Source organism: Cetorhinus maximus, chromosome 12, assembly GCF_964194155.1.
Source record: "Cetorhinus maximus chromosome 12, sCetMax3.hap1.1, whole genome shotgun sequence".
Classification (NCBI taxonomy): Eukaryota; Metazoa; Chordata; class Chondrichthyes; order Lamniformes; family Cetorhinidae; genus Cetorhinus; species Cetorhinus maximus.
The window spans coordinates 37908703-37934747 of record NC_135890.1 but is presented as its reverse complement, the minus strand read 5'-3'; the positions used below and the strand labels follow the sequence as shown (position 1 = coordinate 37934747).

General features: G+C 39.3%; 1 protein-coding gene across 9 annotated transcripts in view; it reads left to right on the top strand.

The window, feature by feature from the left end:
* Nucleotides 1–26045, top strand: part of tbc1d22a (TBC1 domain family, member 22a) — a 462670-nt gene that overhangs the window by 345263 nt on the left and 91362 nt on the right. The gene's annotated exons all lie outside the window — the stretch shown is intronic.

The following is a 26045-nucleotide window of genomic DNA, read 5'->3' as shown; positions in this document are numbered from 1 at the left end:
AGATACATAGGGTTGTAACTTTCGAGCTCCTGGGCGTCGTATTGGAGGGTTACCCCAAAGATGCACTGGGGAATCCCCTTCGGAAGTTCACAGGTAAGGCTTGCAAGGTAATTGCCTAGTAAGTGCAAACTGCCCCTGGGCAACTGCCCTGCATGGGGAACCATCTGGAAATGTGAATTAAATCGCAAACTTCAGATGGTTCCGACTGGGTTATGCCAACAGTTACCAGAAAAAGTTAGAGTTAAAACCTCTTCTAACTTCTGGGTTACAATTGCACAGACGCACACCCAACCCCCTGGGGACTACCACGTCCCCGAACCCCACCCGGGGTTTCCCCCCACGTGACTCCCCCACACCCCTGGCACCCCCCACTCCCGACTACCCCACTGCCACCAAATTCCACCTCACCCCCAACGGACTGTATCTCCCAATAGGAACTCCCCAACCCATGGGATTCTCCCCTTCCCCCACAATTCCCCCGCCAGGCCTGAACCTCACCCCCACAGCCCAAAGCCTGTCCTGGCCCGAAACCCCCCCAAGCCCCCGCCCAGGCCCAACACCCACCAATGAAACCTGACGCACCCCTACAGAGGCGAGACAAGGCCCGACCCGACAGCCACGCCTGACCCAACACCCCATCCCCAAGGCTGGACCCGACATGACCTGACCTATACCCCTATCTCCCAAGGACCAAGCTGACTCCACCCTCCACCCACCCCCAAGGCCACCCAAACCCCCTTTGAGGCCTGACGTAACACCACACTCCCACCCACCCCCGAAGCACCAGGCCCAACATGACCTGATATCACTCTTTCCCCACCCCACCCACGGCAGAACCTGAGCCCCCTGCTATCTTTACCCCCCCCCCCTCCCCCCACCCCAAAAAAAATAACCTACCTGCTTACTTCATACATTTAGCATCTCAGACCTGTCAAAGACAAAAGTGCTTTATGACAACCAGTGCTATAAAAAGGGGGTGTGACCTCATTGCATCCGAGCTGCAACTCAACACTAAGCCCCGGGGACGTGCTACACTGCCCGGATCTCACCCGGCCTGAGTCAGAATGTCGGGCAAGACAGGATTTCAGGTAAGAAACTAGGAACGGAATGGCCACTCTGGGAAGCTTAGGCCTAAAGTGTTCATATTTGCCTACTGAGAATTTGACTGCTTCTGTTTTCATTTTTAATTTAAACAAAATTATATTCTTTCATGGAATGTGAGCTGGCAAAGTCAGCGTCTTTTGCTTATAGCTAATTGTCCTTCAGAAGGCGGTGGTGAGCACCTTCTTGGATCTTGAAATCCATGTTGTGTAGGTACATATACAGTGCTATTAGGAAGAGAGTTCTAGGATTTTGATCCAGCAACAGTCCAGGAACGAAGATTCTGGGTCAAGACAGTGTGTGATTTGGCAGGAACATGTAGGCAGCGGTGTGTCCATGCATGTTCTGCCCTTGTCCTTCTAGGTAGTAGAGATCGCAGGTTTGGAAGGTGCTGTTGAAGGAGTTTGGCAAGTTGCTGCAGTGCATCTCGTATATGATACAGATTGCTGCTACTGTGAATTGTTTGTGGAAGGAGTAAATGTTTAATGTGCTGGTAGGGCCCCGATCAAGCAGGTGTTTTGTCCTGTATGGTGTTGAGCCTCTTGGGTGTTGTTGGAGCCACACTCATTCAGGGAAGTAGAGGGTATTTCATCACATTCCTGACTCAATTGTGTCTGGTAGGTAGTGGACAGGCTTTGCGAATTCAGCAGGGTGAGTTACTCAACTCAGAATTCACAGTCTCGAACTTGCTCTTGTTGCCTCAGCATTTTTCTGGCTAGTCCAGTTAAGTTTCTGCTCAACGGTAACCTTGAAGATGCTGGTGGTGGGGTATTTAGCGTTAGTAATGCCGTTGAATGTCAAAGGCAGAGGGTTAAATTTTCTCGTGTTGGAAACAGTTTTGGTCAGGTGAGAAGTGGTAGATTGGCTTCCCCTCTCTTTCCACCTCTCAGTTGGCCACAATAGGTGTTTTTTTAAAAGAAATTGTTTGCCATTTCAGTGAGTGTTTAACTGTTTGTGCTGTGATTGTAAAAGACACACACGGTTGGGTTTTCTTTTAAGTTGTGAGAAAGAGAATAGCATTTATTGTACTTAACACCCAATCTAAATAAAATAATAAAAGTGCTCCATCTCTCACTCACCCATGCATTTAAGAGTTCTTGTGCGTACATACAGAAGTAAGTTACAAAGTGAGAGGCTAGGTTAAATTGTTTGAGTCCAAAAATGTCAGTTGATGGCTTGGATGTTTTCAGACTGGGCTTGATGGTCTTTACGGATTCTGCAGTGAGACAATTTAAAGATGTTGACAGACAATTTCTGCCTTTTATCATGGAGTCGGCAGCTGCTTGGTTGATACTTAAGACACTGTCTGTGGCTGGTCAAAAAACAGGCAGGGCACAAGCTTGCAGGATGGCTGGAGAGAGAGAGTGAGTGAGTGCCAACTCGGGGTCTTTCTGATCTCACTCTGACCTGAAAAGAAGCAATTTCTTGAAACGTAAAAAGGGTTAGTTTGCTAATCAAATGATCTCCTCTCATAAACTGGCCAGTTACACAAACATGGTCATAGCAACTGATTCCAAGTCCATTGTTTAAAAATGATTGAATTATAGCCGGTGGAGTTCCCTTCTCAACCTGAGTCCATTGTCCGAAGTGATTGAGTCCAATAGCTTGGTCCAACCCAGCTGAATATACAGGCTATGACTGGATTTTTGTGAACGGTTCATCAGATGGGACATTCACATTTGCCTAAGTTTTATTGTCTCTGCTGAGCTATTTGTACACAGCCCAACCCCTTGCTGATGGCTTTGTAATTTGTCAGGTGCAGCTATGTGAATGTTCGCCCATCTTAGGGGCAACTGTTTAAGTCAATTAAAATGCTGTTGTTTAGTCTTTTTAAATTTAGCTGGTGATTTCAGTCCACTAAATAAACAAAGTCATTTTCGTAATAAAACATGGTTTGACCAGAAGATTGTCATTTCCCGGCACATGTGGCACAAGTCGCATTTGCCGCTTTTCAGCCCAAGCCTGAATGTTGTCCAGATCTTGTTAAATGCAGGAACCTACAGTGTCAATATATGTGTTGCAAATAATACTGAATGTTGTGTAATCATTAGCGAACATCCCCACTTCTGACCTTATGATGAAGGGAGGTCATTGATGAAACAGCTGGAGCTGGTTGGGCCTAGGACACTACTGTGAGGAACTCCTGTAGTGATGTCCTGCAACTGAGATGATTGACCTCCAATAACCATAGCCATCTTCCTTTGTGCTAGGCATGACTCCAACCAGTGGAGAGTTTTCCCTCTGATTTCCATTGATTTTAATTTTGCCAGGGCTCCTCGATGCCGCACTTGGTCAAATGTTGCTTTAATGTCAAGGGCAGTCACTCTCACCTCACCTCTTGAATTCAACTCTTTTGTCCATAGTTGGACCAAGGTTATAAAGAGGTCAGGAGCTTAGTGGCCCTAGTGGAACCCAAACTGAGCATCAGTGAGGAGGTTATTCCTGTGTAAATGCTACTTTACAGCACCGTCAATGACACCTTTCATCACTTTGAGTGTGGACTGATGGAGCAGTAATTGGCTTATTGGATTTGTCCTGCTTTTTTGTGGATATATTCCATGTGAGCATTTGAGAAACAAGATCAACTTTTACCTTGGCTCGAATTCCCAGTGCTCCAAGTTCACATCAGCATCTTAATTGAAGATGGACCAAAGTAGAAAAGGGGCATTCAATCAGCATCAACCAGTGCTTCCCAGTTTCAGCCTTATAAATTGACTGAAAAAACATGTTTGCATAAGCAACCCAGTTTTCTCTCTTTAAATTGAGTTTAAAACTTCAGAAGATCTTCAATAACTTAGTCCAGTCAAATTGTAAAATGTAAGACATGCAGCAGTATTGTAATTGTACAGCATACATGACAGCAAGTCTTTCACTACTTTTACAATGTATAACTTTGTTGACTGCTGACGCACAGATTCTAATATGACTCCATCGTTTCAGTTGAAGGTCGAATTGCATTTTAGTGCTGGACCAGTTCTGTAGCTACAAAGCTTCAGTATTTCACTTGGGGTCTAGCTGCTATTAGGGTTCCTCTGGAGGACACTCTTGCCGCTTTCTGCCGCAGCTTTCTTAAGGGAAAAGTTGCTGAAAAATGTCATATTCTGATTGTCTGAACAATATTTCTTCCTGGATTGACCAAGTAATTGTTCGTAAGGTCCTAGGAGAAGGTTCATCCTCAGTAATTTGAAAAATATGAGTTATACATAACATCCTTATATTTTTATAGTGTACTGTATTTTTTCATGATTAACTGTACCTATGTTAAGATAATTTCACTCAAATACAGTACACTATAAAAATATAAGGAGGTTATAAGGTAAGGTTTATATAAGGTTTTTCTTTAATTTTTCTTTAGTTGCTGCATTACCATATCTTCAAATATCCGGAGTGTTTTAAGCTGATACAACATAGTCTCAAGCTAAGAATCCAGCATTGTCTGAAATAATGGGTGGATTTTGAAGTAGAAATAATGGCGAGGTTATCAGCGCTCTCCGTTATCAAAGAATAAATAGAACAGCAACTTCCAGTGACTGCACATGAGCAGTTAATGCGAAAATCAGGACGTTACTATCAAGTTGCCTGGCATCTCTAGAAGCTTCACCATGTTTGTATCTCACTGAGAGACTCAACATTGAAACACATGACACCCACATGATACCCACTGAACTCAAAAGAATAAGTTGGGCTTGATTTCCAGTGTAAGTACATGTTTAATGACATGGTAGTTCTTAATTACTGCCAACAACCACTCTGGCACTGAAATTTAACATTTAAAAGTATGGAATCTCCTTTGAATTATTGTTGGAGTTTTTAAAAAAAAATATTTATGTCTCTTTATCTCTCTCTTAATCTCACCTTTCCTTTCTTTGTTTTGCTTTCTGCATATGATTTAATATTGAATTAAATATTGTAACTTGCATTTTCTGGTTCAGAATCTGACTTTGCAGCTGGAATGATAGTGAAATTGCCATGTTCGCTGTCCTTACAACTGTGAATCTGACAGCAATGTCCAGCACCTGCGCATACATAGTGAAACCTGGAAATCCAGAAGTTGCTGTCACGACTTCACCGCTCCTCCACAGGAAGTTGAACTCCACAGTTGAAGATTCCACAGATGGCAATTCTCAGAAACCACTGACCTGACCAGAGCTACACCTTTTATGCTGTAATGTCGCTGTTTTTTTAAAAAAGTAAGAAAGTTACACCTTGTTAATGAGGTGTAACAAGATTTTTAATGGCTTACCCTTCTTGATGACATCACTGTTGCTGAATGCTTGGAGGTCCCTTGACTTGGCTCCATGTTCAAATTAATGTCAGAAAAGTGCAATCCATATCCCAGAGATCACTAGATCTTTGTGGGAGCTTTCTTGAAGGTCAGCAGTGAGCTCTATCGCTTCACCACCAGCTACAAAATGCAAGCCTGTTTGACTCAGTAAAGATTCTTCAATCTGATTTTTTAAGGAGAAATGTAGTTGTATGCCTTGTTCATACAGTTCCTAAATCCTCTAGAGAAGGCTCGCCACTGAAATAAATTCCTACACACCATATATTTCAGTGAAAGCCTATGGGCAAATGCAAGACTGACACCGTTCGGTCGCTACTTACTACCAAATCCAAGCCATGGTTTTTCATATTATCTTTGCAGAATTCCAATCCATTCCTATTTAGTGTGCCTTATATGATTGGGCTGCACAATAGCAATGTTTCTGTCTACTGATTTTTGGGTGATTATTTGTATAATTAGTGTCCAATATCAATCTTGGTTTATTGCTGGAGCTGAAATTAATTCAGTCAGAACCTTCATGGATTTGTTTTTTAAGATAGGTTTCTCCATTTAGCTTTATTGTCTTATTCAATTAAGTCATAATTAAATTGTTTTCTAAAAAATTATTTGGGTTAGTTGAGAGTGCACAATAAACATCCAAACTTGAAATTATATTTATAAAGTCATAAACAGTGAATGAATACTGTTCAATCATTTAATGAATCTTTTTTTCAAAAGAGGCAAAATTAATGCACTTTGTGTAACTAAATTGGAAACTCACTTTTCGAGCACAAATTCACAATTATGTTAAATAAGAGAACAGGGTAATCTTTCGCCCCAAATGTGGGTATAATCAGTATGTTGTGTCTTCCTTTCTAACTAGCTTTGCTTTGATTTGTATCAGAGTAAGAAATCAAAATGTCAAAGTAAATGTGCATTTTACAGTACCATGTCGGGGAAAGTTCTCTAGTTGCACCACATCCAGATGAGAATGGTGGTGGACAACCAGGCAACAGGAGGAAAAGGAGTTCTGTGAGTATCCCCATTTCCAGAGACTTGAGTACACAATTCAGGCTGATGTGCCACTGCAGTACTGAGCGAGCGCTACACTATTGACATGTCTTTTGAATGAAAGGTTGAACTGTCCCTTCAAGTGGATGCAAAATATCCCATGGCATTACTTAGAAGTACAGAGGGGAAAAGTTTCCCTGTCTTGTGGACAATATTTATTCCTCAACCAAAATCACTAAAACAGATTGTCTGGTCATCATATCACTGTGGTTTGTGGCAACTTGCTGTGTGTAAATTGGCTGCCATGTTTGCTTCAGCAGTTATCTTTCTTTCCATGCAAAGTCCAGATGGGCAATGTTCACTGACCGTCCTTCCATGTTCAGACCCATTCTGGGTCAGTGTACGACTATCTCACTACCAGAGCCTGTGGTAAATTTAGTTTTTGGCTTCATTGGCTTTTTTCTCCTTTGAGGCTCATAGGATTTACAACAAAATTTCTTGGTGGGATGTGCACAGCCTGTAAATTAATAATATGACTTGCCTGTTGGGAGTGTAAGCCTCTGCAGGAATTCATCCCTATTAACATAAAACATTTTACACTATGTAACAGCAAATAATTTACGCTTCAGCCAGTTTTATGGTGAAATAGTACTTTAATCAGGCTGGAGTCCCCTATTCTAGCATAAAGCATGCTGAAGTGTTCATTATTAATTATTAGTGAGTAGGACAGAAACAAATTTGAGGCAATAATGGCAGTTTAAGAACTACTATTGATGTGCTGGCTTTTTCTTGTTTACCTTTTCCTTTTCAATCATACAAGCTGCATTGCTCCATTACTCTAATCTATTATGTGTCATTCTCTTCCCATCAGTAGTGATTTTATCTTAACAATGGAGCACAGAACTTAAATATCTGATGTTAACATCATAACATAAATTAAATGGTGTTCAAATAGATTGTTCTAGATTTTCCCAATGGCTCAGTGAGACTTTAGATCATGCAAATTTGGAATGTCTTGAAAGAAAGATCAGGATTCTTGCTAATCATTTCTATTTAGTGAAAATTGCTAGCACTTGGTGGTGTTTACCTTTGTGATCCACCAGCCAGTCACATCTATTGGTTTTTCATGAAAAATAGCCTCTTGGATAAGGTACTGGAGGGCTGCTAGCAACTGAATGTCGTAAATCAGCATGGTCTCTAGAACGAATGAAAGGAAGGAAATTGACGGTGATCTCATTTCCCACCAGCTACTCAAAGGAGGCTGTAAAACTGAGCATATGACTTTGTATTTGCCAAAAAAACCTAGAAGCACAGCAAGATTAGACTGGCAGATTAGGTGAGAGAGCACAAAAAGCTTCTGTAGAGCCACTCTTCCCTTGAACAAAAATGTCCTTTTTTATTACTAAAACAGTCACCAAGATTTTTCAAAAATGATAAACGATTACAAATATCGATGATTATGCGTAGTTTATAATTGAAAAAACACCACTACTTATCGACTGCACTTCACTGTACTTCTCATCTAACAATGAAACATCCAAGATTCCATTATACAAGCTCCCTTGCTGTTCCTAAGTGAAACGGTGTGTCTTCCTAGAATTGGTCCAAATGCATCATGTCTGGTTTGTAGGTACATGGGGCTATTCATGACTTGGTATCTACATTTCATGCAAGCACTGGAACAAGAAATTGAAGCTAGGGGGGTTGATTAAGTATTAAAACTACAGATGAAGTCCTTTTTATTCCAGACTATTCTTAATTCCTCATTGCAGTGTATATGCTAGTGTACCATTGCTGTTGGATAATACTTGTATACACAAATATATGTCAACTTATTTTGCAGGTTTTTACTTCTTAAAGAAGTAGCATTTAAAAAAAATCGTCCAGTTTTACCAAATGCAAAGAATGCCCCATCCTTAATATAGCAATTCTCTGCCTCACAAGTGTATTTTCAGTTGTATGAGAGTCAGCCGCAGTTATGATTGTGCTACAAGGAGTGTATGGTATAGCATAGCTAACATCTGTTTTAAATTGCTGTTACATTTAAAAAGCAATGAATGAAAATACTCATTATGGAACACTGCAACAAGAAGTTTGAATTTTATTATAATTGAATATTGCTTTTCATTTCACAGTAAATTTTATACTAAACCAGTGACGCATTTTATCTCAGTCAGGTGTATGTAAAGTATTATATGAGGAAAGTAAAAATTACATTTACAACAGCACATAATCTGAATGATATCTTGTATAATATTTTTGAGGAATGGAGCTATGCAGAGTCGAAATTACCAAATTATTCTACAGATATGAGGTGATGTATGAGTTTGAAATTCGAACGCTAATTGACATTCTGCATCATTTCAGCCCCTTGTTTAAGATCAATGCAGTTTAGCGCTCAAGTAGTAATTGTGGAACCATTAACTGTGGCCTTTGTAATAAATCTCAACCATCAAAGATTATAGTGGAATCTATGGTGGGTGTATAGCAAAGTAAATGAGTGAATGTAAAATCAAAGTTGTATTAATTCTACCTTGATAGTGAACGTTCAGAAAACTTATCAAGCGGTGCAAATGCTTGAAACAAACTGATTCTTGTTGCATCAGTGAAAATTTTTTGCAATACAAATACATTTGTTGGAAAGCAAATTATTTTATTGGATCACAATTATTGTTAACTCTTTTTCTCCACTGTTTCAGAAGAAAGGGAATTTATATTACAGAGCTGTCTGTTGTTTAGGAAATACATTACTGTGACATTTAAGATGCTCAATGGGTTACATTTCTTTTTATTATCACTTAACTTAATGAAATCTTTGATAAATCTGGCACTAATTATGTAATCTCATTACTATGCTATTATGCTGATTCTGTCTGAGAATTATGTAGGTGCTGGAGAACGTGGAAAGTTTCATATTTTTCCGCTGTCTTAGAAAATCCTTATTTTTAGAATTCAGGGCAATAAAAGTTAGGAGAGCAATGAATTTTTTATCAATTTTTCCCATTCATGAAAGGATTGAGAACGAGGGGGCACAGATTTAAAGTAATTAGTAAAAGAAGCAAAAGTGATGTGAGGAAGATCTTTTTCACACAGCGTGTGTTTTGGGTTTGGAATGCACTGCCTGGGAGTTTGATGGAGGTAGGTTCAGTTGAAGAATTCACAAGGGAATTAGATTTATCTGAAAAGGAAGAATGTGCAGAGTTACTGAGTGAATGGCACTACGTGAGTTGCTCATACACAATTGGCCTCCACCTGCGCCATAATTCTGTGATCTGAATTAATGCCTGTTGATAGAAGAATAACTAATTTACTTTCCTTCAAAAGATACTGCAATAAATATACAAAAACCTCAAAGTTAATGGAATTGGTATGATGAGCTTTGATACAGTGAGGATAAAAAATCACATGTCCATTTGATCTATCCTGTGAATTAGTGTTCCTGTTCTAGTGAAATTTCAGACATCAATCTTTTTCAAATCTTGAACAATTTATTGGCCTTATTTTAACCTGAAGAAGTTTTATGTGCTTAAAATATAATCTAACTCGTGATACTTAATGGCAAAACCTATCTGCATATATTATGTAGAATAACAATCTTAGGTTTGAAATAGATTGATAAACTAAAGATTTCTTTTCACTTATCATTTTAGCTCTTTCATGTGTTATAAAGGCTGGAGTGAATTATAAGGCAGTCCTCCCATGTGATAGACATTGATGAAATAAAGAAAGCATTACATTGTAATCAGAATTGTGATAACGTGGTAATTCTCCATTTCATATACATGTCATCAAGTAACATTCCAATCAACTGTCTTGGTATCATGAAATTTGTTGTGGCAAGCAAGAATCAATTCTAAAATGACCCAATTTTGTTTGGAAAATTGAATGCCTTTTTTAATGCATAATGTAAGGCTTGTGGTTTGTGGGAGCATAAATCAAGTTGCTTGTTCAGGAGAAGTTTTATTCAACCCAGAGATAAGCTGAGAGAAAGTTATCAGTCGTAAAATATACTATTTATCCACGATACCCTGTGCAAAAGAAAGTATGAAAAGTGCATTCTGAAACGAATGATGGCTTTGCAGCAGTTTTTAATGTGCCTTATTTACTTGTGTTGAACTCCAAAGATTGCACAACAAACTAATCCTCATGATTTGCAGTAGCATGAAAACTGGGTCATTTTAACAGGAAGCATTATTCTTTTCAACTACCACAAGTAATCCTAAATAACATGAAGGGGGATAATTGGATATTTAGTGTATCTCTGTTTTGCACCTATGTATCTTGCTTTTAAATGCTGATCAGAATTAATCGAGGGGTAGATGTTTTGTCTAGACTCCTTGCTTTCATGTACTTAAAATTGTGAGCGTTGCTAATGCCTGTTTATCCCTGGTGTATTGATTTTAAGCACATTCACTTTAAAGAGAAGGGAATATTACTGACCTATATTTTTCAATTCCCTAGAAAACCTGCACAACTCCATCTATTTTCCTATCCTTGTTGCATTGAGTTTTAATTTGCTCATTCGAGTAGCCTTAGTGAAAAACAGAGATTGTAGAAGTTTGTGTTTTAGAAATCATATTTGTTGCCAGAATGTGGTCTTCAACTTTAGTCCTGACATGTGAAAGCTAACTTGCAGTTTTAACTCTTGGCATTGACTCATTTTTATTGATTACTAAAAATTTCCCATGGCATGAAAAAGAATAAATCTAATGTACTGTAGCTTTCAATTGCTGCATGGAGCTTGAGAAGAAAAACTTGCACTTATATTGTGCCTTTCACGACCGCAGGACACCCAAAGCACTTTATAGCCAATGATGTGGCCTTTCAGTTCACATGAACTACAAGTGTAACCCTGCCGCTAGTTGTGATGTACCACTGTCACCTCAAGGCACCCGGCTAGTGAGAGCATTGGGGGAGAATGTTGGTCAGCTTCAGTGTGGAGATTTTTAATGCACAAGCTCCAAAGACATGTATAATTTTACTTTTGAGCATAGTCATTGTTATACTGCCGGAAATGCAGTAGTCAAATTGAGCAAAGCCCCACTAACAGCAATATGATAATGGCCAGATAATTCTTTTTGGTGATGTTGTTTGAATGAAGTAAATTGGCCCAGGACACCGGGGTGACTCTTCTGCTCCTCTTCAAAATAATGCCATGGGATCTTTTATGCCCACCTGAAAGGTTAAATCAGGCCTTGATATCTCATCCGTAAGACAGCACCCCGAACAGTACAGGACTCTCTTGGTATTGCAGTGGAGTGTCACCTTGATTTTTGTGCTGAAGTCCTGGAGTGAAACTTGAGCCCATAGTTTTCTGAATCAGGAGCTACCAACTGAGTCCTGGCTGACATCAATCTTGGAAACCTTGAAACCTGGGTAGCTCAGCAAGAGAAGGAGACCCTGTTAAGCACAACCCTCCATAACTTACTCCTGCTTACTATACTTTTATAAAAGCATCCAGGCTTTGACTTTCTCATCTTGAGGCAGCCTGTTCAGTCCACAAACGAGAACAGGATCTTATATGCTTAATTTAATATTTAAAGCATGTTGTGGAACACAGCTAAATATTTGGAGAAACAACAGAAAACTGTGTCTTTCTCTACACAGATGCTGTCAGACCTGCTGAGTTTTTCCAGCAATTTTTGTTTTTGTTTCAGATTTCCAGCATCCGCAGTATTTTGCCTTTATCTTAGTGTTTAATTCACTGCCACCTCTCTTCCAGGAATGCCTACCTTGAAGAAGTACTGCTCTTCTCTCTGACAGGATTTCCGCTTGTCTCTTTTGCCCTGTTCACCTTCATTGCTTTCCATTTCCCTCCTGGTGTTTGACAAGGTGTTTACTAAAACTCGCTTTCACAGCCATATTTCCTTCCTCAGTGACTGTCTCCATCTCCGACTTACCCCACGTGGATTTCAACTGAAGTTCCATCCCTCATGTTTTGAATCCACCCAGGATTACAGGCATCTCCAGGACATACAGCGCTCCTCGGACTGCTGTTCTCGTCGCATCCTGAAATCCACACTCAGTGCCATGCGCCGCCATATGAACACACTCAACTTCTCCCTCCAGCAGCACCAACTCACCCTATCTCAAAGCTGTCCTTGCCCCCCCAGTTTCATTTTATTCTTCGTCTCATCCGACGCCTTAACAAGGAACTTTGTCTCTTTCTTTCAGGTGCTAAGGATCACAAGCTCCAACAACTCATTGATTCCAACGCCCATCCAGGACCCTCCTCCCCTTCCCATCCCTCTGATCCCATCCTGTCTTCTAATCCCAGCCCTTGCCGTGTATTCACCATACCCCCTGACCTTCCCCTCTCTGATGCTGAATGTTCAGTACTCAACAAGTGACTCAGTTTCATACTCTTACACCCTCACCTCAATGAATTCCGGGCTCGGCACGATGCTGTACTCTTCTTCCGCCGCCTTCATCTCTGTGCTCACTTCTTTGGGCAGGAGTCCGCCCCCCGCTCCACAGATCCTTTCACCCGCCTCCAGTATTCTCCCTCCACCTGGACCTCTCCCTTTGGCCTCTTACCTCTTTCATAGAGAACTGTCAGCATGACATTGGCCGTCTCAATTTCTCTGCTCCCCTCACCCACTCTAACCTCTCTGCTTCTGAACTCGCCGCACTCCGTTCTCTCTCCCCTTGTCCAGTCTCTTCTCACCTACATCTACGATTCCTCTGATGTCCTATTTCATATCAACAATTCCCAGTTCCCTGGCCCTAACCGCCTCCTCTTCACCATGGATGTCCAATCGCACTACACCTCCAACCCCACAAGGATGGTCAGAGGGCTGTCCACTTCTTCCTTGAACAGAGGCCCGAACAATCCCCATCCACCACCACTCTTCTCCATCTGGCCGAATTTGTTCTTTCAGTGAACAATTTCTCCTTAAACTTGTCTCATTTCCTCCAAATAAAAGGTGTGGCTATGGGTACCCGCATGGGCCCCAGTTATGCCTGTCCCTTTATGGGGCATGTGGAACATTCTGTGCTCCAGTCCTACTCAGGCCTCCTCCCGAACTCTTTTTTTCAGTACATCGGTGACTGTTTCGGTGCCACCTCATGCTCTTGTCTGGACCTGGAAAAATTTATCAATTTTGCTTCCAATTTCCACTCCTCCATCGGCGATCTGCGACACTTCCCTTCCCCTCCTTCCTTGACCTCTCTGTCTCAATTTCTGGTGATAGACTGTCCACCAATATTCATTACAAGCCTACCGACTCCCACAGCTACCTCGACTACAGCTCCTCACACCCCGCTTCCTGTAAGGACTCCATCCCATTCTCTCAGTTCCTTCGCCTCCGTCGCATCTGTTCTGATGACGCCATTTTCCAAAACAGTGCTTCTGACATGTCTTCCTTCGTCCTTAACCGAGGTTTCCCACTCACGGTGATTGACAGGGCCCTCAACCATGTCCGACCCATTTCCCGCGCATCTGCCCTCACACCTTCCTCTTGTCCTCACTCTTCACCCCACCAGCCTCCGCATTCAAAGGATTATCCTCCGCCATTTCTGCCAACTCCAGCATGATGCCACCGCCAAACACACCCCCCCCCCCCCCCCCCCCTTCGGTATTCTGTTGGGACCGTTCCCTCCGGGACACCCTGGTCCACTCCATCACCCCCTACACCTCAACCCCCTCCCATGGCACCTTCACACGCAATCGCAGAAGGTGCAACACCTGCCCCTTTACTTACCCCCTCCTCACCATTCAAAGGCCCAAACACTCCTTTCAAGTGAAGCAGCATTTCACTTGCACTTCCCTCAATTTAGTCTACTGCATTCGTTGCTCCCAATGCAGTCTCCTGTACATTGGAGAGACCAAACGCAGACTGGGTGACCGCTTTGCGGAACACCTTTGGTCTGTCCACAAGCATGACCCAGACCTCCCTGTCGCTTGCTATTTCAACACACCACCCTGCCCACATGTCCGTCCTTGGCCTGCTGCATTGTTCCAGTGAAGCTCAACGCAAACTGGAGGAACAGCACCTCATCTTCCGTTTAGGCACTTTACAGCCTTCTGGACTTAACAGTGAGTTCAACAACTTCAGACCATGAACTCTCTCCTCCATCCCCACCCCCTTTTTGACCCCCCCATTTTTCTTATTCTTTTAATTTTAATTTTAATTTATTTATTTTATTTTTTCCCACTTATTTTCATTATTATTATTTTTTAAATTTATTTCCATTTTTATTCATTGTTTTATCCCCAGTTTTTAGCCTTTTTGATTTTTTTTCCCACCGCTGTACCCTCCCCCTACCCCATCAGCACTAGGGCAATCTGTCACTTTCCAGAGTGCTTACCCTGGTCCTGCCATTATCACATTCTGCTTTCCACTCTTAATGTCACAATTAACACCTCATTTAGCCAGTACCACCACTATTAACAGCCCTTTGACCTTTTGTTTATGATATCTTTCGCAATCTCTCCTTTGCCCCCACCTATTGCTGGCCTTCTAACCAGCTTCACCTGTTCCAGCCCCCTTAAACAGCATATATTTCACCACATTTCTACTGCCCTTGAGCTCTGAAGAAGAGTCATACGGAAACATTAACTCTGTCTTTCTCTCCACAGATGCTGTCAGACCTGCTGAGTTTTTACATTTTTTGCTTTTGTTTCAGATTTCCAGCATCCGCGGTATTTTGCCTTTATTGTAGAAGACAGTGAACGGCAGTTTTTCTGCTATCAAAGTTCAATCTAGTTAACCATTCCATCAATAAACTTCCTATGAAAATTCCTATGCAATTAAATTCATCCATATTGCAGATTTTATGTCTGAACCTAATAAATATCCACTGGCAACCTAAATGAACTGTTGGCTTTTGGAAGATTAGTAGAGGTGACAGGAGAGGAAATACCGGTCATCTTTACAAGTATGAATCTATCCCGATAGATGTAACAGATCTCCTTTCTCTTCAGTGACGTCCAAGTGAAATTAGTTTGATAATTGCAAGTCATTCTAATGGGAATTAATTTGCACCACTAAATTGAAAGCTCCACTTAGGAATGACGTAAGAATTGGCATGTAACAAATTGAAAGTTTACTTTGGTGTAGCAGAGGATGTTACTCTGAAATGGAATAAAGGTTTGTGTTAAGTCTAGAGGGAGATTTATGCTAGTTGTACATAATACTGACAAATGTAAAAAAACTGAAAAAAATGTCATTCCCCTACATCATTATCCTTTATCTGAATTCTAATTGTAAAATGAAAAACAAAACATGAAATCAAAATTGATTTCATAAATAGTTGCCCTGTACCTTTGCAGCAATTTGGTGTCTCAGATCTCAAGCTTGCTTTCCGTTTTTTGCTGGATTTAAGTAGTTGGTAATGAGGCTTACAAGATGGAAGCATCTGCCGCCAGCCCCCCCACCCACACCTATTGGCTCAACCAACGCATCACCATGCCCAAGAGTCTCCAAACCAAGCCATTGGGGAAATTCATATAAGTAAAATTTCCTGAGTGCTTCATACAGGAGCACAGCTCAGTTATGTAAGATTAAAGAGCTGAAAAGCAGATTGCTAAGACTCAGTGACCCAGAAGCCTACTTTGAAATTTAGCAATTTGAAGCCAAGCTGTTTACCAGTAGAGACAACTTGTCATTTTGCTGATTCTTGTTCACCTGGATTGGCCTTATCTGCTATGTCTTTGGCTGAGACAGTTATCATGAGCCAAGTGAGAAGAATCCCAAAATATCGTTCAATGCTCCATTAAGCAACAAACCGGCTAGTAAATTGTTAATAGTGCATAGAATATTGCAAATAAGTCTGGTTTAGGCACTGGAGTCTGTCCCAGGGAATTGAGTTGGTTCCTATTTTCCATTGCCAATCCTGGAACCAGCTCAATCCTAAAGAGACCTTGCTTACCCCTCCCCAAGCTATTAGTCGGTTTTAGGATAACTGATGTGTATTGGTTTGAGCCTGCTAGATAGGTAACAATTACCTGGAGCTGCTCACAAGTTGTATGATGAACAGCACAACTCACCATGACAAAGCCTAGTGAAAGAAATATACCAAAACATCCACTTTCTATGTAAGTGCCAGCAAAACATTGAAATGTTGACTGCTTTTCCAAAATTTTTGCCAACATGCTGATAAGAAAATGTTTACGATTGAAGTCGTTACAAATCTAAGTTAATAGTTGCTGGGAGAAGTAGATGGATGTCATTCGATCAATAATGAAAATAGCGGAATTGATGCATTTAAATTAATTGCGTGTAAACTTTGTTCAGTCGACCATTGTGTATTGCAGCTCAATTCCCTCAGCATGGCAAGTTATTATAGTAATTTTGAAAAATATACAATACAGCAAAGAGTATTTCAGTTTTTATTTGATATTGATAATAAAGATAGAGCTATATAACTTTAAAAGCCTACAGGCTATACACATTCAGGTTATATACCTTGCTGTCAAAAGTTTGTTTGAATATAGAGAGAATGCATTTATAGTGTCTGTGAAAGAAAGGCAGTGCAAAAATAAGTACAGGAAGGGAAGAAAATTGCTTTGGATTTATCTATCCTGTGTCTTGAAGCTGGATAAAGGTGCTATAACGGTTCCAATGAAAAATGACTGTTGATTTTATTTCTTCTAACAGCAGAGGTCTTTAATTTAAAATTAATGACGGATTTTGTTATATTGCTATTGCTTTGTAAGTCCTTTCTTCACTGCTTCCTGCTGTATTAGAACAATCCTGTAGCAAGACTAATTTTTAATGTCCATTTTTGATACACATTTCTGTATAAATTGAAGAATCTGCGCAGCTGCTAAAGTAGATAATATGGCTGTAGTTTGCACATTGGATTGCAAAATATTTTTAAACTTGTCCTTGAAATTCTAAATCACAAAACCATAATCATTTAAGCAGAATAAGGACTTGTTTTAAGCCAAATTAAGAAAATTGTGGGTTCAGTTTATTCCAAGTGTTAAGTCTGAAATCATAAATAATTGCTCCAAATACATTACTTAGCATCTGAAAGAACAGGTTAATATTTTTGAACAGTGAGATGGTTCAATCTGTGTCATCACCAACCTCAGCTTCCATAATATTTATTTTAATTTGGTGTACTTTTGAGTGTGATTTAAAGGAAATGCTCTTTGCTAAAACTTTGTGACATTATGGAATGCCTTTGATGGCATGTGGAAAATTGTCTGTCTTGTTCATTTGGAATTGGTGGTGCCAAAGGTGCCATGGTTGAAATAAGTGAGATAAGTAGGTATTTTATTTTGAATTTCCAGTGGGGGCTGTAGACTTGTAATGCGAAAATTTGTATGCACACAAATGTGCACGCTGGAGTCCTTTAGTTACCAGTCTGGTGGGGATTGCCAGACCTGCAGAGGAATTACAGCATTTTCTTTTTTTATCTCAGAAAAACAATATATTCAAATGGTGTGGTAGTGCTGAGAACCGTATTACTTATTACACTTTATGATTAGCACAGAGCAGTCTAAAGGCAAAGTGGAAGTTTATTGAACCACACAGAAAGCTGGTACTGTTCTATCAGATCTTCGGTGAAAGCCACAGAATTAATTTATTGTTCCAAAGATTGTTTGCTGTTTAATTTATCCTATTTAGGGTCTGACAGAGCAGTATGTCAATTTGCTTAACTTTATAATGCTTCAGATTAAAGTAGTTGCAATTTATTATGCAAAAACATGATCTTTTTCACATCTAGCTTGGGTGCTAATTGCCCTGTCATTAGTTCCAAAACTAATGTCAGTGTTGGAGGGGTGCGAGCAGCCAAAAGGGTGAATGGTTTTTTTTTAAAGCAGAAACAAGAGACCGATGTATTGTTAAGGAGATAAAGTAGTACTAGATAGCCTTGTAGGAATCATGTAATATCGACGTGAAGAAATTAAGGACTAATTCAAGGGACATGGTACTGTAACTTGTGGAACTAATGACAGAGCAATTAGCACCCAAGCTAGATGTGAAAAAGATCATGTTTTTGCATAATAAATTGCAACTACTTCAATCTGAAGTATTATAAAGTTAAGCAAATTGACATACTGCTCTGTCAGACCCTAAATAGGATAAATGAAACAGAAAACAATTTTTGGGACAATAAATTAATTTTGTGGCTTCACTGATGATCTGATAGAACAGTACCAGCTCTCTGTGTGGTTCAATCAACTTCCACTTTGCCTTCAGACTGCTCTGTGCTAATCATGAAGTGTAATAAGTAATACGGTTCTCAGCACTATCACACCATTTGAATATATTGTTTTTCTGAGATAAAAAAAGAAAATGCTGTAATTCCTCCGCAGGTCTGGCAACATCTTGTGGAGAGGAAAATAGAGTTAATGTTTCAGGCCATAACCTTTCATCAGAATATTGTTTTCCTATTTGACATAGAGCTGAATGTTTAAATAAGATGAAATAACCATAAACATTTAAAAATTCTCAAGTTCTAATTCCGATTTTACTACTGTAAATTGAAGCTTATGCGAACCCTGGTCCCTTTGCAGAAACGTGCAACCTTCTTTATCAGCAAATCAAGTCAAAAATCTCACCTATTGAGCCCTATTCCCTTCCCAATGTATTTGTGACCAATGCTGGGAAAAGTCAATTAGTTCTTAATGAAGTTCTGATGAAGGGTCAGACGAAAAATGTCAGAAGTGAGTGACCTGTTTGTTTCCAGGATTTTTCTTAGTATTTCAGATCTTCACTTTTTGATTTTTAATTATTTTATCTCTTGGTTAAAGAAGTAAGTGCAAAAATTTGGTCCAGTTGGGTGAAAAGAATATTGTTCTCTGTTTTGTGGGAGGGTGGAAATGTGATGCTGGATTATACAGGAAGTGGTGACTAAACTGGGCGAACAGGCTGAAATATAAGTTTCTCGTTGTTTTAATGGTTGCAAATGTAAAGGAACACACAAGATGAACAATAGATGTTTAATTAGCAATGCTGGCTGACAAGCCAGATATTTCAGCTTTTCATTCTAAGTGTAAGGACCATTCCCTGGTCCTCAGAGATTTATAATTTGAACTGACATCTGTGATGCTAAAATTTTTAATGTTTTGCTTCTCACCATCAGCAGCGACTATTCTAAGATCATAACATCTACATGAGATGTAATAATTGGACTACTATCTACAGCAGCATGTAAATGTGCTGATGTGTGCACAAAGCAAATGTACTTAACAGAAGTAAATAATTTTAAGCAGCATTCAGTTAACAGTATTAAAAAATAGCTGAGAAGGTAATCACTTAATAGCTTTGTACATAATTTTGGGGACAAAAATCCCAACAATGTGAAGCCTATTGTGTTTCAAAATGCAGCTAAAGATTATTCAAAGGTAGATAGATTAATGGAGGTATTCTATTACCATTTGCAGTCGGGTTGCAAAACCTATAATCTTGCAAATTAACGTCACTGTCATTACTTTCATCTATTCTGCTAATCTACAGTAAACTTAGAGGAACTATTTCTAGTTAGAAATTGTCCATTGTTTTCTATCAAATCGCTAAATAATAATGCAATTTATTGTCCTTATTTGTCTATTGTCCCAGTGAGACAGGGGAAAAGATACAAAGCTAACAAAATGAACGTGAAAGAGCAGGAGAAAGTACTGATCTTCATGTTTGAGTCTGTATTGATGTTAAGACGCATTTAAAAATAAATGTTCTAAATTGCTTTGTTCCATTTCTCATGGTTTAATAAATGCATATGCATTTAATACAAAAGCAAATTCCTGCGGATGCTGGATATCTGAAATAAAAGCAGAGAAGTGGGTTAAGCTACACCTTTGGAGATGGAAACAGCTAATGTTTCAGGTCGATGATCTTTCATCAGAACTAAATAAAATGTATGCATTTTCATTTAATTATGTTTTGTCTGAATCACATTTGGATAAATTTATAAAACTATAGCAGCAAGAAACGAGCGTTACTCTCAAAATTTCTGGCTGAGTGTTGAGATTGCTTCCTTACATTTAATTACACCAGATTGTTAGGAAGAAGATTCTGTTTTAAATCCCAGCTGGGAAAAGAACAATTCAGTGCTCGTAGTTTATCAGGTTTGCTGATTTCAATTTTCCTTTGATAGATTGATTATTCGATTGCTCCTCCTAAATGTGTGTCAGACTTTATTCTTAAAAATGTAAGTGTCTAATATTTTTTCTTAAAAGCTTCACCACAAGACTGTTGCTCTGAAGAAGAATCATACGGATTAGGAACATTAACTCTGTTTCTTTCCCCACAGATGCTGCCAGACCTGCTGAGCTTTTCCAGCATTTTCTGTTTTTTATTTCAGATTTCCAGCATCCGAAGTATTTGGCTTTTATCCTATTGTTCCTGTTATTGGCTGACTTCACTCACTAAATATCTAATACCTAAGATGAATTGCGATCTTAAACTTTTGTCACAGATTAGAAATCGTGGAATGACAAGATCAGAACATAAGGGAGCCATTTAGCCCATCATAACTTCTATTAACCAGAGTTTTACTTTGGAGCTATCTTCTCCTGTTCCCTGCTCTTTCCTCATACCCATCAATATTTTCCTTCTGCATTTATCTAACTCCCTTTGAAATGTTGTTATTGATATGGCAGCTATTTATGGCATAGCATTCCATATTTAGTAATTCCTTGTACAAGAGAACTTTCTAACTGTTTCTAATTCTAATCTTACATTTCTGCCTACCTGTTACTAATTAGTAACCAGTGGATATAATTATTAATTATTTACTCCTTCAAACCATTTCCAGACTTGAAAACTGTTGCAATATTCTCTATTCTGGTGAATGTAATCCTAGTTTGTGAAATCTCTCATTTTAACAATATCTTCTCATTTTTGATGTCAATTTAGCAAATCTAAGTTGTATCTTAGTGGCTTTAATTTCCTTTCTATAATGGGACAACCAAAACTGCACACAGTTTGTCCAAATTCTTCATCACCTTCTTGCTTTTATATTCTTTGTGAATATAGTCTTGAGCTTGCATCGTAAATTGGTGGACATTAAGGCTGAAACTTATTCCTTTACCATGGTTTTCATCACACTTTAAGTGACTCCATGCAGCTAGTATTTGGAGATACAAAATTAACAGGTTAACCGTCTCATTAAAATGCCTTGCGAACAAAATTCTCTGTCAGTTCATGTAAGTATTTTTCATCAAGCAGTTCTGAATGAGCAATGATGATTTCCACAAATTAGACTTGAATCATCAGAACTCAGGATTAACCACATCTGACTTTCCCATGGCAAGCAGCATCATTGGATAAGCAAATTGTCCAGAAATGCCACAGTTCTGTTCCACAAGCATAGTTGACAATTTAATTTTTATGCTGTGTAATTTAGAAACAAGGTTGCATCTATGGATGGCACATTGTTTTCAATAAAGTTAGGACCAGGATACAGATGGAAATGGAAGTGTTGCATCTTATTTGTACAGGTAGTGACAACAGGTTGGGAAAAGTACTCTTGCCAATGTACAGTGTTATGGGCAAAAAGCAGGGCTCTGGGACTAGGCATGGCTGCTCTTTCAAAGAACCAGTACAGACTGAGTGCGGGCCGCTTGTGCTGTTAGTTTCTATGATTCTAATACTTTTGACTAAATGCCCAATTTTTGTTAGATTTGGAGGAAGTAATTGTTTAGGAAAATGAAAATCAACATCAAACCCACCTTTGTTAAAATCTTTGGAATTTTAAAAATTCACATCAAGTTTTGGTGTTGAGAGTTATTGCTTATGTGCTGCTGAAAGTTTGTCATCTGTAAAATAATTTCAAATTAATGAGTATTGCATACAATCAATATTTCTGAATATTAATACATCAAAAATGCTTATATATTCCCTTGAATCACATGTAACCTAAAATGCCACACTTCAGTCCACACCCACAGTTCCTGTCACCATGTTGTTTCTTGGTGATCCTGTACCATACACCATTCAAACTAAAATCTCTTTTCAGACTTATAGCCATGTTACTGTGACATAGATTATGAGGTGTACCCAAGGTGGTGCTCCCAGTATTTCTTCCACCTTATGGGAAAATCTTTAACATCCTGGATCGCTGCCTGCTACAGGAATTAGGAAGTCAACGCATGAACACAAATTTACATCTAATCACTCTATGCCACAGTACAAGGCACCAAGTCACTGCAGCACCTAAGCACAACATTTGTCAGAATGTCCATAAAACTATGCAACATCAAGTGTTATAATATGTGGAGCTTTTCTGAGAGCCATGTAAGCAGGCAGAGGATAATTACATTATCTACTTGCACTAGCTTAAAGGAGGAAACCAGTTTTTTATGCTTTAATTACTTGAAGATGTGCATGTAACTTTGTTTATTTATTCACCTTTCTGATGATAGAAGACTGACATTTTTATTATGTAAATAATTAAACAGTGGACTGCTGTAGTATGTCTTTGAATCTACTCATAAATTACCTGTGCTAAACACAAGATGTTGTTGGAGTTGGGATAGATTGAAACATTTTACTACCTGGCATTAACTGGTGGCCTGAGCCTGCAACTACAAGTGATGTAGGAGCATCGAATGATATAAGTTGTCAAGAAAGTGTGACCAGAAATTGAGAAAGCATAACAAGAAAAAAGTCCTGTTTGAAACTAATGGGCCTAAAGGCCGATAAGTCACCTGGACCTGGTGGGTTGCATCCTAGGATATTAAAGGAAGTAGCTGTAGAGATAGTGGATGCACTGGTAGTAATCTTCCAAGAATCCTTAGATTCTGGAAAACTCCCAAAGGATTGGAAAAATGCCAATGTAACACCCTTATTCAAAAAGGGAGGGAGACAAAAAACAGGCAACTATAGGCCAGTTGACTTAACATTCATCATTGGGAAAATATTAGAGTCTATTATAAAGGATGTAATAGCAGAGCATTTAGAAATGCATAATATAATCAAGCAGAGTCAGCATGGCTTCATGAAGGGGAAATCATGTCTGACAAATTTATTAGAATTTTTTGAGGCGGTAACAAGCAGGATAGTTAAAGGGGAAGCAGTAGATGTAATATATTTGGATTTCCAAAAGGCGTTCAATACAGTACCGCACATAAGGCTACTTAATAAGATAAGAGTCCATGGTATTGGGGATAGTATATTAGCATGGATAGAAGATTGGCTAACTAATAGAAGACAGAGAGTTGGGATAAGGGGGGCATTTTTAGGATGGCAGCCTGTAACTAATGGAGTGCCACAGGGATCAGTGCTGGGGCCACAATTAGTTACAATATATAATAATGACTTGGATGAGGGAAATGAAAGTTTGCAGATGACACAAAAATAGGTGGGAAGGCAAGTGGTAAGGCTGACACAAGTCTACAGAGGGATATAGACAGGTTAAGTAATTGGGCAAAAACTTGGCAGATGGAATATGATGTGGGAAAATGTGAGGTTATGCCCTTTGGCAGGAAGAATAGAAGAGCTGAATATTATTTAAATTGAGAAAGGCTGCAGAAAGCTGCAGCACAGAGGGATTTGGGGGTCCTCGTGCATGAGTCCCAAAAAGCCAGCATACAAGTTCAACAGGTAATTGGGAAGACAAATGGAATGTTGGCCTTTATTTCAAAGGAATGGAGTATAAAAATAGGGAAGTCTTGCTAAAACTATACAAGGCACTAGTTAGACCGCACCTAGAATACTGTGAACAATTTTGGTCCCCTTACCCAAGGAAAGATGTACTGGCATTGGAGGCAGTCCAGAGAAGATTCACTAGGTTGATCCCGGGTATGGAGGGATTTTCTTATGAGGAGAGTTGAGTAGGTTGGCCTGTATTTATTGAAGCTTAGAAGAATTATTGAAACATATAAGATTATTCGGGGACTTGACAGGGTAGATGCTGAGACGTTGTTTTCCCTTGTGGGAGAGTCTAGGACCAGAGGGCATTATCTCAGAGTAAAGGGTCGCCCATTTAAGACAGAGATAAGGAGGAATTTCCTCCCTCAAAGGGTAGTTAATCCGTGGAATTCTTTACCATAGAGGGCTATAGAGGCTGGGCCGTTAAATATATTCAAGGCTGAGATGGACAGATTTTTAATCAGTAAGGGAATCAAAGGTTATGCGGAAAAGGCAGGAAAGTGGAGTTGAGGATTATCAGATCAGCCATGATCTCATTGAATGGCAGAGCAGACCCGATGAGCCGAATAGTCTACTTCTGCTCCTATACCTTAAGGCTTGTGTGTGTATGTATCTATACTTTTTTGCTGGTTGCAAATACTTTGCTGTTGATGTGCAGTGCACGTAATGTGTACTGCCCTTCATGCTCACATTCATCCCACTACTGAGTAGAAATGTATCAGAAGATAAAGATTGATAACACACTAACACCTTTGGGGGCGTTAAATACAGCATTCTGTAGATTTTGTGTATAACTTGATTGATTGGTTTTGCCTAGTTGTCAGTATGTAAAGTAAAATATTTTAAATTTAAAGCAAAATGCACCTTACTTTGCAACAGAATAATAGAATTAATGCTACAACAGTGCAGACTGTAATTAGGCATTCATAATTGTTCATCATTTTTCTCCGCTGACTGCACGACATATCTCTGAAAAGATGGCTTTGCAACTTGGATTTAACCAAGGGGACATTGTATTGCAGGACCTGTTTGTCACCATTTATATAGAAACCATTTTGGTCCTTTTCACTGACAATTGGACCTAATTATAGCTTGTGTTCCTACCTGTTTGTGACTGCAAAGGTACGTGAACAGGAACCACATGTTCAGGAAAATAAATTGTTTAACAGTGGGTTGTATTGATTGTGTGGCCTATATCCTACATTACTTACCATAAAAATATTGAAATTCTTTACTCGTTCATTTGTAATTGCATAAATTCCAGCTGTCATCCTTCCTGCCTAAAATAGCAGTGATATCATAGTTGTTACATGGATGCTGTAAGATTAGAAACCATATCCAGATAAAGGACATCAGTATACCTAATATTTTTATTTTTGCAAACTTTAGAATATATTTTTAGTTTTATGCATCCACACAGTGGATTGGCAAATCTTTATCAACCAAGCCCTACCAAAAAATGTCTCTTAATGTACTATGAATACTAATAATTCTAGCTACATTTATCTCAGAAACTGCAGAAGCCTGAAGATTTTATCCTGGGGTCAAATGTAAATACATTTAGTTACTTGGTCTCAACCTAAAAAAAAAACAATTTCATGGAGAAAGGTGAAAAAAAATAGCCACTGGTTCAGACAGTTGTTGCTGATCTCAGTTTCATACCGGGGTATTGTAATTCCGTAATGTAATTACATCTTTTCACTGGTTACCTGGGTTTGAGATTTCTATGTTCATTCTAACAACAGTTCTGTGCAAAATTATATTTTTGAGAAAGAATATTGTCTTTGCTACTTTGACCTGACATACTTTTTGCACAAAAATGCAATAATTAGTTCATGTGGAGCAATTGCCACATCCTTAGCCAATATTCATTGCTTTTTTCACTGACGTTTCTGCATTTCCTGATCAAATATTTGTCCTATTACTTTTTCCCTCTCTCCTATGTATAAAGTGTTTGCTGTCAACTCTTAGTTACCACAGTGCTGATCACAGTTTGACTACCCATTATATTTTGAACAGCACTCAGACCTGGTGTTTCCTCCTTGACGGCAACCCAAAAGTTACACATGGGCTTGTCCAAAATTGCATCCAGTTTGGCAATGTTGAAACACCCAAGGACC